General features: G+C 39.2%; 1 long non-coding RNA gene across 2 annotated transcripts in view; it reads left to right on the plus strand.

Moving 5' to 3' along the window:
• The first annotated feature begins 13,241 nt into the window (after window positions 1-13,241).
• LOC136882079 (uncharacterized) overlaps window positions 13,242-14,348 on the plus strand; it is a 40,853-nt gene continuing 39,746 nt past the window's right edge. The window contains exon 1 of one of the 2 annotated variants that reach the window (XR_010861083.2): window positions 13,242-13,268. This is a non-coding gene — a long non-coding RNA (uncharacterized lncRNA). Of the gene's footprint in view, window positions 13,511-14,348 lie in introns of both variants that reach the window. The other variant, XR_011018765.1, reaches the window with a different exon arrangement.

Consider the following 14,348-nt stretch of genomic DNA (forward strand, 5'->3'; position numbering starts at 1 on the left):
AAAAAAGAAATATGTCAATAATACATAAAACTAATTACAGCAGATACTTTAGTGCAATCTATACCCACTTAAAATATGCGAGGTACTTACTATTACAAAACTGTATAATTTATTACCAGATTTTATTTCAAAAATGATATATTTGTAGGAATTTAAATAAAAATATAAATAAATGTGTTTCTTTTTTAAGCTTTTTTAAAAACCCTACTGTACTGATGTTAGAGGCTAAAGAAAGTCTACCACATTGTGTATTTTCTGAGATGCAAAGCCATTGATGATTTCATGACATCAGTGGATGTCGCATTCGATACTGTGGAGCCTGAGTTCGCTGAGTCTATCTGGGGTCATACCATTTTTAGGTAGTTCTTTATACGTCTCAATTTTGAAAATGATCATAAGAAACAATAATAGGAATAATTAGGTCTAAAATATATTTTGTAACCAATTTTTATTGGAGTTTCTTATAATAACTAGCTTGCATTACGAGACGGCTATGGTAGATTCGACACAGTGCAACCACCTGGCAATTACTCTATGTAAAAATTGTTTTACATTTTTTGGACCATTGTATATCAGCGTATTACCTCTCTCGTGCAGATTGGCATTTAGGTAAAATTATTTATTTATTTTTTGTAAAGTCTGTGGGCCTGCCTACTTTGCAGGCTTTGTATGCTCTAATGTTACACCACTGTCATCATCATGATACAGCCTCAGCTACAATGGTAGGGACCAGGAGGTGCGACGTTCGCTTTCCCGCACTAACTGTTCTCGTAACTTATGACTAGGGCTCGGATGTTTAAGACCTAAAAATAGCCCAAATAAGCAAGCAAATATGACCTGAAAAGTGACGAAATATGACTTAAAAATTACAAAATATGACCCGAAAGTGATTAATCTGAATATGTCTATTTTAAAATAAATTTTATATTGAAACGGCAATCCCTTTGATTCATATTTATTAACTAAATTCTTGAGTCTTACTTTCATATTAATTTTCTGAATGTACATGTTTAGCGATTATTCACAGTCAATTGTCCTTGATTCACTTATTAAACATTTGTGAATAGATACTTATAAAGTACTAATTTTGCTAAGATTATCAGATCACACACCATTTTAAAAGTCAAAACATGTGGTGGTTTGAAAGATAATAAAACTAGAAATCAATCTATTTTTTAAAAAATATTTTGGAACGCTTAAGCCTATATTCCATTATACTTAAATGCGTTAGCGTTGAAATTGAGCACCACGAAACGAATTAAGTAGACATCTTTCAATACATTATGGTTGGGCAGCAGGGAAAATAGTGCAAACTCACATGTCTTTTTCGTTCTTCTCCGCGGGTGGAACTGAAGTGTATGACAAGATTCATCTTCAAAGCATCAGGCGAAAGACCTCCGATTATCACTTAACACATTCTCTTAAGAAGAGGCTCCTTTTTACGTCACAATACGTTATTGGTGCATATTTGAACAATGTTGGGTATAGTGCGCATTGGTATCACCTAAATATCACTATAAAATTTGTCACAAATGGAACGTAATAATTACTTTTACACATATCAAGTGAAAAATCCCTGGCAAATTAAGAAATATATGTTTTGGGGAGAATATTAATACGTACTTTACCACTTTACAAGTACATTTGGTGTTGCGCTCACAGTGACACACGTATGTCTTTTGTCTTACACTTTGAACAATTTCGTGTGTGATATCTGTGTTCACTGAAGATCTTTGCTTTCGTTTCATTCTTCACTTGTCAATGACATCTTTTCATGAATTGTATCGCGATATGCAATATTTAATAGGCGACAAAATGGTATGGCCAATGTACATAAGAAAAATTCAGTGGACTAGTGATTTATTGGTCCAGGGATCGAGCTACTTTCGTTCGAACAGAAATAAAAATATTTATTGGTCTAGGGATCATGCTATTTTTCTTTTGACCTCCATTTTGCTGTTTGTACTGGCCAAAGATAATGAGAATCTACAGACATAGCACTCCCATTCTACGGTGCTAGCCCTGGACCTGAAGAAAGTAACAAAAGACGGCACCAGCAGCGTAGTACGACATAAACCAGTCCTGTCTACAAGCCTTAAGTGTGTTTTCATATTTCTCAAATAACGACGGTATTTCTTAATTTGCCAGGGATTTTTCACTTGATATGTGTAAAAGTAATTATTATGTTCCATTTATGACAAATTTTATAGTGATATTTGGGTGATACCTTTGCGCATCATACCCAACAATGTTACATCACTGCTGTCAAGTATGGAGTCATCTTAAACTGTTAGTGGTTTAGTTGGACCGGAACGGGCCGGAACGCCGTTCCGGAAAAAAATTTTCCCGCTTTAGAATGACGTAACACTTTTACATTCAGTAAGAAAATCTTATAATCCATACATAGCGCTGAAACGTCATGGGTGTACTCTAGCGGACTAATATTGAACCTTACGGTTTTATGTTCATAATTATTAGTGATTCAAAGGTACTATACAAAAATAATTGGCCCTCTACTTCTACTTTGTATATCTGCTATGGTGATGAGAGTGCTGGCAACCTTTTCCCACATGTCAGACAAGAGCAGGTACATTAATGCTTTTAGAAAGTATGTCGAGACCAAGGAAATTCCAGTGGAGCTGATGCCTTTAATCAAGAATGTACAGACTATTCCCATCTTTTCAGCAGAAGCTGAAAGAGCTTTCAGTACCATGAATGAGATCTACAGCGAAAAGAGAAATAGGCTGCTGGTTGCAAGATCAAGCAGCGTTTGACCTCGTGTGCATATATTTAAGCCACAACCATATGGCTACGAAAGGGGAGACGTTCATCTGATGAAACGACTTGTCGGAAACATGAGGCCGCTGATTTTGACACCCAATACGAGTCTATCTGGAAATTGCTGAATTAATAAGGTGAGTTCCTGTAAATATTTTTTTCCAACTAAATCACTGACTGTACTGGTATCTTCTCTAACAACATCATTTATTTTGTACGCACAGCAAAAATCGTTATTTCGATTAAGCACCGTTTGAAGTTCCCGTTTCACACTGTCGCCAGATATTCCATGTAATTGTTGTGCTGAAAGTTCAACACTTCTAGCAATTTCATTTGCATGAAACGAGTAATTGCGCTCGTTATAATTCCAAAGTTCAATTTAATATATGCCAGAATTTCTGACAACTGTTGGAAAACAATTCCTGCGCAATCTTGATAGAAGAGGCAGAGTATTCCACTTGTATTAACTGTAGATGTGATACCGAGAAGCAGTTTTGTGAACATTAGTTCGCATTCGGTAAGTTATTCATGATTTTGCAGAGCTACAGCTGTCGTCAAACCACCGAAATATGACGTTTCTATAAAAATAGCTCAAAACATGACTTTATGACAAAAATAGCCACAACATGCATTTATCTGACCAATAAAATTCACATAATTGTGACGATAATCGCCTGATTTGCACCAAAATCCAATCAGGCAAGAAAATAGAGACAAAGAAAGAAATATGACTTTTCCTAAACATCCGTGCCCTACTTATGACATCAATGTGAGGACACTTCTTTACCTTGTTCCAACCGGTAACATTAGTAAGCAGTCTCTGGTCAGCTATTTAAGGGTTTATTAAGTGAATTGGTACAATGCATGAGTGAAGTTTAGAATATGTGTTGTTATTTAATACAGGGAATAACTGCGCTGACGCAGAGTGTAAAAATATGGCCTTTAAAACTGAGAATATTATTCATCTTGGCTTCCCAAAAAATTATTATTTACAGCCTAATTGTATGTTACAGTGTCAAATACCTGATAAAATCAACCGTAACACAGTTGGAATTTGTTCCACACATTTCCTCCGTCATGACTACGAACAGGACTTCAAAATTAACTGCTGGGCTTGCCATTAAAACGGAAATTGAAAAGAGATACTGTACCCTGAGAATGACATCAATGCTAACAGTTCATAAAATGACTACAGTCAGCTGACATTTGTGCCAATATCTATATATAAAGCAAGGTGTCTTGACTGACCGACTTCGAACCTGCCAAGTTGGGCTAAGAAGTCCAGCGCTCTACCATGGTCGGTCACTTGTTTTCTTGGCTTACGCTGCCTGAACCGTCAACGATAGACCCCAAGTGTAGGCGTACGAATTGTAGAGCATAAAAACCTCTACAATAAAGTCCGGGATGGTATACACCTATTTCGAACCGGTTGCCCCCTAGAAGCGATTTTATGTTATAGTCCGCGGTAAAAAACGTAACTCCTTAAGATTAAATAAATATTTCGTTATTGTCCTCGAATTCCTCATCAAAATAAATTATTTGAACTCCTCCATTATTTCATAAGGATTACAATAACCTTGTCAGGACATTATTTGCATGAATGGTTCAGAACTTATGACCATTTTAGACTGTAGTGGTAATTCGTTCCCTGTTCCCTGTTGTCTGCTAGCAAGTTGCCTCTATTTCGCCGCTAGAGGTGCTAGTGTCGCTCCTGTTGTCCAAGGTCTGTCTAGGGAGGTCAAGTCAAGAATGCTACTTATGGAGCCGCCATATTGGGTCTTTAAGCGAACGTAACCAAAGGCAAGTGTATTCGAATTTAGAAGATTTCGGTACCATACATTGAAATAAAAACAAAATACCAACTGTTTTTCATAAAAAAATTAATTGGACATCTACTGGTCATGTATATATATAACTGTATAATACTTAAATGATATTAATATATTCACAGCTATTTGAATAGGAAGATAATTAACAGAGCATGAAATTCTTTTCTGAGAAACAAGAATCAACAGAAAAGGTCATGTTCCTCTCTTTTACTTCCTTACAATTTGGTCTTACTGTGTTTCTTATTAATATCAACTGTCAAATACGTAATCTTATTGACAGAAACATAGAAATCTGTACAGTACCTGTGTCATATTATGATTACCGGTACAAGAAATACTGAACTTGAAGTACTGTATTTAAAGTACTAAACGACAGTTTTAATAAATTACCTTCAGCGTTTTCTTTATTAAGAAAGTAATTTCCGATATCTACTGCGTTTCTAAAAGGTTGCCCCAGTATGTTGACAAACACCGAATGCCTCTTGAGTTGAGTGCATTAAATTATGTATGGTAACTGTTGTTATCCATTTTATACGGTATTTCTTTGGGTTCTAAGGCAAAAGTATTCTGCACAGATGCAACAAGAGTGATGTTCTTAGCTACTCTTAACTAGTTTATCGATAACCCATGCAGCTATATAGTACAAAGTGGTGGTGATTATTGTTTTAAGGGGAACTACAACTGGACAACCATCCTCCATAAACACTAATCACCGAGCTCGATAGCTGCAGTCGCTTAAGTGCGGCCAGTATCCAGTATTCGGGAGATAGTAGGTTCGAACCCCACTGTCGGCAGACCTGAAAATGGTTTTCCGTGGTTTCCCATTTTCACACCAGGCAAATGCTGGGGCTGTACCTTAATTAAGGCCACGGCCACTTCCTTCCCACTCCTAGCCCTTCCCTGTCCCATCGTCGCCATAAGACCTATCTGTGTCGGTGCGACGTAAAACAACTAGCAAAAAAACACTAATCAGAAGAAAACAAATGGAACGGGACCAACACTTCGAAAAGTGAAGGTATCGGTAAAAGAAAGATGATGGCCACAAAGTCCGTGGAAATGAAACCCTTCCTAGGCTTCGAATGCGCTAATGCCGTCGCGGTCGGAAAATAACAAGTGTTGACCAGGGGAGGTCGGATGGGCTAGAATAGTGAAAGCCATATCAAGACTCACCTAAGGGCCTCGTAGTCACAACCCAAAATATATTTTCCCCCTTAGGTGGGGCAATAGAACAACACCCACGGTCTCCCCTGCCTGTCATAAGAGGCAATTGAAAGGGACGTCAGGCGCTCCTAACTAGGGAGCGTGGGTTGTCGACCATGGGGCTCTTAGCCGGGTACTAATATTCATGAATATAATAATAATAATAATAATAATAATAATAATAATAATAATAATAATAATAATAATAAGAAGAAGAAGAAGAAGAAGAAACATAGTGAACAGATGAAAGCGTACTGGAAGAAAAGGAAAGAACAAAGAAGAAGGAATTGAAATTGGCACGTGGTCCTCTGGTGGCCCATTCGAAAGAATAATAATAATAATAATAATAATAATGGTTAAGAAAATTAAAGCCATTGGTAGACACGATTCCATCAGAAATAGAAATTTAATTGATATTAAGTTGAGTTAACCTAGGTTAGGCTATTTTAGGGATTACATTAGGATATTATGTTAGGCTACGATACATTAAATTATAGTAGTTGGTTAGTGCGAGTGAAGCGAGTGTTGCGATCTTTAAGTAGTACGCGCACCTTTTCTTGAGCCCGGATCTCCATAGTAACGAATGGGAACCAGGGCTCAAGAAAAGGTGCGCGTACTATATTTGTCCAGCCATATAATGTACTCTATAGAGCATTTAAGATTAATGAAATTTAGCTGTAAATAATAACTACAATAAAGTATAAGACTGCTATTATCAATAAAATTGTTGTAATGATGGCCAGCTGGACATAAATTGTTGGTTTAAAGTGATAGGCTTATTCTAACAGGAACAAGCATTACAAATATCTGTGAAACATTTCTACGTTGCATGTAGGGTTAGAATGATACTGTCTGTAGTTTACATGAAAAGGAATGGAATGAAATGGCGTTTGGCTTTTAGTGCCAGAAGCGTTTGAGGACAAGTTCGGCTCGCCAGGTGCAGGTCTTTTGATCTGACTCCCGTAGGCAATCTGCGCGTCGTAATGAGGATGAAATGAAGATGAAGACGACACATACACCCAGCCCCTGTGCCAGCGAAATTGACCAATTATGGTTAAAATTCCTGAACCTGCGGGGAATAGAGCCTGAGACCCCTGTGACCAAAGGCCAGCACATTAACCATTTATCCATGGAGCCGGATACATGAGAAGGACATTTTCATAAACATCAATACTACTATTACACACTTCCTGTTACTTTTCTTGCTTGTTTTGAAAGACAATTCTCTTTCTTTGGAAGGTTTCCTATTATATGTCAAAGACTTAGGTGGATTAAGGACGTTGAAAATTGTTGGGATGGAATTCCACTTGGGTAGTTTCCGTCCATCTGCCCTCTTTAGTTCAAAATGCGATTCTTCAAAATGATGGTAAAAGAAAATACATAAGACCTATAAATATAAAACATCGTTCATATAAACATACTATTATTCAGGAATAATATGAATGTATAACTTCACTAACCTAGCACAAGACAAATTATCTGTAGGTTGACATTTGTCACGCCTACAGTTTTGTACCCACTGAGCTCTCCTCTGCTTATTCCTCCGGAAGCGACACACTAATTCCGTCAGTTGTCTTATTTAGAAATTTGGTGCAGTGCAGTTTCCCGTTTTCCTTCAAAATACACGTAATAACTCGCATCATTACATCGGGCACGCCCACATAACGATATTTGATACCCAATATGGCCGCCACCGCAAAGGATTGTGGTAGCGTGACCAGACTAGGGTTGGGCAGACCGGAACATTCACTTGTTCCGCAACATTAGGAACTTGAGGCGGAGTGTTTCGGTACAGAGTGCCGAGACACGGGACACAGGACACAGGACTGTAACTGCGTCCTAGAGAGAACTTCGAGAGGCAACAGGACATGCTCCGCTTCAGCTGGAATGTGCCTGAACCGAACGTGCTGTGCCAAGGCCGCACTAGATAGATTAGTTGGCCTTGGCTGTCTGCCTGTCGATACCGGCTGTGTGCCGCCCTGTGTTGGAGTGTCAACATTTTTTCATCCAGTTATATCTTTAATTCCAAAGCGATGACCTGTGTTTTTCTTGGGCTTAAAAGTTTCCTTAAAGTCCAAATTAATTTTTAACATCAATCCCCGAGAAAGTGTTGAGGGAAATTTTCGAGATATTGAAGAAAATAAATGGAAGTTGAGAGGGAAGGAATTCGAAGTGCAGAGAGCATAAGGCGGGGCGCACATTGGGACGCAGGCGAAGCAGCTAAAGCAGTGCAGCGCAGAGCAGATTTTTGTAATCCACACAAATCATTGCACCATCGCAAGTTGCAGACAGGGCAGGACAGAGCAGAGCAGGCCGGTTCTGCACCTACTTCCGCCTACCACGCGCAGTCTTCGAAATCAGTTTCCTGCGCACGTGTCATGCAGTTAGTTAAGAAATGGAGGAGAAAATTACCACAGCCATTCAGTCTCACCATGTTCTGTAGGTACTATGTGAATCATGTGGACTGCAATGCAGTATGTACGTATGTATGTATGTTCGTATGTTCGTGAGAAAATGGCTGAACAGAATTTAATGAAAATTGGTATGTAAATTCGGGGAATAAGGCACTACAGTCTAGGCTATAAATAATTTTATTCACGCTGCGTAACAAGGTAGTTTAGAGAGAGGCCTAAAATGTAATCCACCGAGCAAGTGGCCGTGCGGTTAGGGTCGCGCCTCTGTGAGCTTGCATTCGGGAGATAGTGGGTTCTAACCCCACTGTCGGCAGCCCTGAAGATGGTTTTCCGTGGTTTCCTATTTTCACACTAGGCCAATGCTGGGGCTGTACCTTAATTAAGGCCACGCCCGCTACCTTCCCAATCTTCCACCCTTCTTCCGTCGCCGAAAACCTTCGATATGTTAGTGCGACGTTAAACAAACAGCAAACAAAATAATGTAATCCTCATATATCTATGAAACAATCCGTGACCCAAGTTCTCGCAACATATAGAATTTAAGACAAAGATCTAATGCTGATTATGGAGAGCATCATCGCCGACTCCGTCGCCGTCATCCATCATCACATTTATGTGAAGAGATAAATACGGAAAATCATTTATCATGTCTTGTCAAATATAAATGCAAACGCGTTCACAACAGATTGTCAATGTTGATTGATTTTAGTATCTTGTGTCTTGTGACAACTAGATGAACATCTAGCAGTACATTTGTAAATACATATTTTTCCCTCTCCCCCACTGTGATCCTATTAATGAATTTACCATGCAAGTTGGTCGTGCGGTTAGGATCGCCTTGCTATGAGCTTGCATTCAGGAGATAGGGGGTTCGAACCCCACTGTCGGCAACCGTGAAGATAGTTTTCCGTGGTTTCCCATTTTCACACCAGGCTAATGCTGGGGGGGGGTTACCTTAATTAAGGCCTCGGTCGCTTCCTTCCCATTCCTATTCCATCGTTGCCATAAGACCTATCTGTGTCGGTGCGACGTAAAAAATATAAAAAATAATCATGAATTAAATTCTTTGCTTAGTCCATATGAACGCCGAGCATCGGTAACATAGAAATATTGTTCAGTCTTGTAAAGTGGCGAAGGTGGTTGTTTTTATTGCGATTGTCTTAAGCTGAATAACCGCGTTGCCATGAGCACAAGGGAAATTGTGAAGATGACTAACAAAATGAGAAAAATCGCGAATGCTTGAAGAAAAAGAAAAAAAGAGCCTCTTTATACTGGATGCCCCAGTATCACAGAGTCTAAAGAAAACATGTTATTTCTGAAAACCGACGAGACCCTGCGTGGCAATGTGCGCTCACATCCACTTTGCAATTTCGTAAGCTTTGCGCTGTTCTGCTCTGCTCTTCCCTGCACTGCGGCCAACTGCTTCTCAATGTCCGCCCGGCCTAACAGCACGAAAGTACAACAATGTATTCATCCAGTTATATTTTTAATTCCAAAGCGACGACCCATATTTTTCTTGGGCTGAAAGTTTCCTTAAAGTCCAAATTAATGTTTAACGTCAATCCCCGAGAAAGTGTTGAGGGATATTTTCGAGATATTAATTACTCACTAATTACTCACAATACATGCCAATACATTCAACTGGTAAAAATATTCTTGAATTGGTTACTTTTAAACACCTGCACTGCATTGTAACCGTGCTATGTGTATTTTATATTGACCGGAAATATCTTAACCTAAAAGCAGCCTTTAACGTGATTATTGGGCGCGAATGTCATTGTTCCGACTGTTCGTTCACGTTCCCTGCAGCTTTATGCTGGACATGGCCATAACTACACACAGGCACACACCACACAGCACGTTCCGTACAGGCACACTCCCAGTTCCCACTGGCGCGGAGCATGTAATGCTGCCTCTTGAAGTTCTCTCTACACTGCGCAGTTACAGTCCCGCGTCCCGTGCGCCCGCTGCACAGTTCAGCTAGTAGGCGAAGGGCAGTGCATAGTGGCGCTTCTGATGGGACAGCGAGTCAGTGTCTCCGGCTCGCTTGAGAATGTTTCAGAACAATTGACACTCGGTGTTCTGGAACAGCGGAACATAACTGTGCACCGGCACCTTGTGCCGAAACAGGGACATAGTGCCCATCCCTAGACCAGACCTCCCTAGACAGACCTTGCTGTTGTCAAGTGGATGAACCTTCCTCTTATTGGAGCTTCGCGACTGTATATAGGCACCGTGCAGATAGATCGAAATGCTACTACTAGCGCTACATAGTGGCCCGTTCTGAAACAAGAGGTGAGGTGTAGTGCGAGAGTCGCAGTACAACATGTGTGACATTCGAACAAGTTGCGGGTTTAAAGCGATTCAATTCGGGGATCTAAGTGAATCATCATGCAATAAAGGAAGAAACCTTGTTGTCAGTGGCCACGTGAACGGCGTTGAAGAGTTAATTTCGAATGGTTTCGGATACATCACAGGAAAAGTCACCCGACAAACGTCTGTCAGTTTGCCGCCTTATATCGTGAAACTTGAGGTAGGCAAGGTGTAGTTAGGTAACAATTTATTAAGTTTATTTAGTAAGGATTACTTAATGCATGTTTGCTAAGTTGTACGCATTTTTATTTTGTGTTCAGATTGACCAGAATCGTAATGTCTCTACCAGCGAATGTTCATGTCCTGCCGGCGCCAGAGGAACTTGCAAACACGTGACTGCGGTAGTGTATTATATAAATAATGAAAGTGTTGTCTCCAAAACAGACCGTCCGCTACAATGGGGAAAACCGAGCCCGAAAACAATGTCGACAGAAAAATATAGAAGAGCCAAACGCGTAGAAGAACTGTTCGGTAAAAAGACTTTGAGGACATCTCTTCCCCCCTTCGAATTAACTGAGAATATTTTAAAATACATCCCTTGCAGTCTTCGTACAATGCTTCGAGCAGAAGCAAGTACTGAAATCGAACAATCGTGCAGGGCCGTAGTCATCACATTGATAGACAGGGTAGTGAATGATGTGGAGAGAGAAGAATGTGAGGAAATTGTGACACAGCTATTACATTTACAAGTCTCTAACGACGTGCGCTTGCCAGACAAATACACCTTTCGCACTATGAGTGACGAAATGTTTTTTACCAGCAGAGTGCAGGTTGATACAGATCATATAATTAAAATCTCCCTGGAAACTCTATCTCAATCAGGAAGCCCTCGGTGGTTTCAAGAAAGAAAGATAAGAATATCTGCTAGCACGAAAGCACATCGGATCAAAACTAGGCGACATAACTTTGATACTTTAGCTCTCGCATTTGTAACTGAATCTCCAATTGGGGGAGCTGCTTTGAACAATCTTTCTTACGGAAGTGAAATGGAATGTGAAGCAATAGAATGCTATGGAAGTTCATTTGGTGTTCGTGTTATTCGATGTGGGTTAATAATCCACAAGAAACAACCTTGGATTTGTGGATCTCCAGATGGCATAGTTCTCAGAGGAAATGTAGCTGACAGAGTGTTAGAAGTTAAGTGTCCATCTTCGTGTAAAGATAAACCAATAGTAGATGAGTCAGGAAATGTGCGAGTACGTTATCTTTACTTTGACGAGCAAAATAACATACAGTTAAAGACAAGTCATATGTATTACATACAAATGCAAATACTGATGTACATGACTGGCTTGGAAAAATGTGATCTATATGTATATAGCAAAGCACAACAGTTGACAATACCTATTTATTAGGACAATAAGTATGTCGAGGAATGTCTCACCAAAATGACAAAGTTCTATTTCAATAATTACTTGCCAAACATTAGCGGTATTCCTAATAATAATAATAAAGTATTTATTTGTCAATTTTTGTTTTTTGAACGTTGAACAGATCAAAATGTAAACAAGGAATATATAAAACAAACTGATGGTAGAACAATTCTTAAACTATTCTTTAATTATTGGAGGTTGCAAATTCGTTAACACGAAACACATATACACGATGTCATCCACGTGTGGAAAAAGTTCTGTTGGCAATTTCTGTAATATATTGTATATTTTAATTCTTTGAATACAGTGTATTTACGTCGTTTTCATTTATTGAACAAGAAAACATGAAGTCTGAACAATGAAAATCAGATGCCTCTGTTCCCACGGATGCGTCCTTGGTTATGTTACTTGGGCAAACTGTTCTCGAAAATTTTCCGTCTGATTCTTCCTTTTTTAATCGCTTGAGTTGTCTGTGAAAGCGCTGTAAGCTGGGTCGCAGCGACACATTCCTCTTCTTGTATTCATCCGGAAATATTGTCAGAACATAGGCAGGACTTAGTGGGTGTCCAGATCTTCTGTTTCCGATGAAATGTACACTACATATTCTTGAATAAGTCGTAGGTTGCCAAAGTGATCCATCAGTGCTAAACATTAAAACCAAAATGAAATTAAATCGGATCAATTGAACTTATTGCAAACATGTGCAGTACGTATGTGTAGACCTACTTACTTCGTTCGGTTAACTACTTGTATCCATCGCCTCCTTCGGTCCACTTCTATCGCTCGTTTTGGAAAACAATAAAATTGTACTTCACTTCCTGTATTTGCGTAAGTATTGGAACATCCGGCAACACAACGATTGCGTTTACTTGATCTCCTTTTCTCTGCCATTTTCATCGGAGTAACTACACGCTCACTCATAACAGAACAGCTACTGCGAGTCTGGAGTCTGCCTCACTTCTTGTTCTCCGCCCGGCCGCTAGAGCGACACGCACGGTGCCTATATTATAGACTGTGATAACAGGTTGAGGGTCTTTGAAAAATTGAAAAGAACTATATTAAAAAAACATGGTAGTGCTTGTCAATACTTTGAATGCGAGCAGCAAATAAGATAGTTAGGTTCACTTTATTTGTGATAAAATACAAGTTGTAGCTCCTAAGCTAGTCTTTAGGTTGCAGTAAAACAACAATTTCCCACTTACGAAAAGAAATGAATGGAAACGTTGGCGACATTGATTACGATGCTTAAAAATTCACCAGTTGTTGTGATGGTTTGATGTTTTGGTGGTGTGTTTTTGCACGTGGGTTTGCATAATTAAATATTTTTGTGTTTTTTAGATGTTTGTTTACTAAAAATGTGATGGTAACGTTAACAGGAACGTTCAGTTATAAGTGTGGAGTGCTCTTTAGCTCTGTGTTAGTAATCAGACGGGTTTTTTTTCTATCAAGCTGAGATGTCAGTAAAAGGAGCACGAAGAAATTCTCGCAGGACCGAAGTCGATTTTTCTATTATTTGAAAAAAAAAAAAAAAAAAAAACTTCACGTAAGTTGAATGTTCCTACATTAATTATTAAATATAATTAAGTACTGCATTCATAATATAAACAGTAACGGGACTTAAGGGATATTACGAACTCCTCAGTTTCTTGTTAGGAATATTATGAAATGGGGTTTAATTTTCATCATTTAAAATATGTGAGAACGGAGTAATACAACTGTTCTCCCGTTAGACAGACACACCAATAATTTGCCTGCCGATAGATGTAATAATTCCTAACATAACCTCAAAAACTTGCATGTTAGGTTCTTTTTAAATACATAGGGCCTTAAGCAAGCAACAGGTATGGACGTGTAGAGTGGCGAGTGCGGAGAGGCATGGTGGGAGTCGAGCAGTACCGAGCGACCATCAGGAACTGGCAGCGAAGGGCTATTTTTGGCTGCGGTGATTACCATGCTACTAGTTATCGGGGGCGTGGAGTTGAACCCCGGCCCAAGTGCTAGTGGCAGCATGAGCTGGGAAGACGTGGAGAAGATTAGGGAGGTGGTGAGAGAAGTAAATAAACATAATGGCTATTTTGAGCAGATAAAGAAATGATGCAAGACCAAGTAACGAATACGGAAATATGAAGGAATGACTTCAAAACAAAATGGGAGATACAGTGAAAAAGGTACGGTAGGAAGTAATGAGAAAGAAATTGAGACATTAAGAGAGAAAGTTAAAAACCTGGAAAAAGGAGGTGTCTATATTGAAGAAGGAGATGGAAGACATCAGTCAGGAAAGGATGAAGAAATGTATATGGATATACGGGCTGCAGGAAGAAGGGAGAGAGAAGAAAGTAGAAATTATATCCAAAGTGGTAGACGTTATCCAAAACAAAATG

Source organism: Anabrus simplex, chromosome 10 (genome assembly GCF_040414725.1).
Source record: "Anabrus simplex isolate iqAnaSimp1 chromosome 10, ASM4041472v1, whole genome shotgun sequence".
NCBI lineage: Eukaryota > Metazoa > Arthropoda > Insecta > Orthoptera > Tettigoniidae > Anabrus > Anabrus simplex.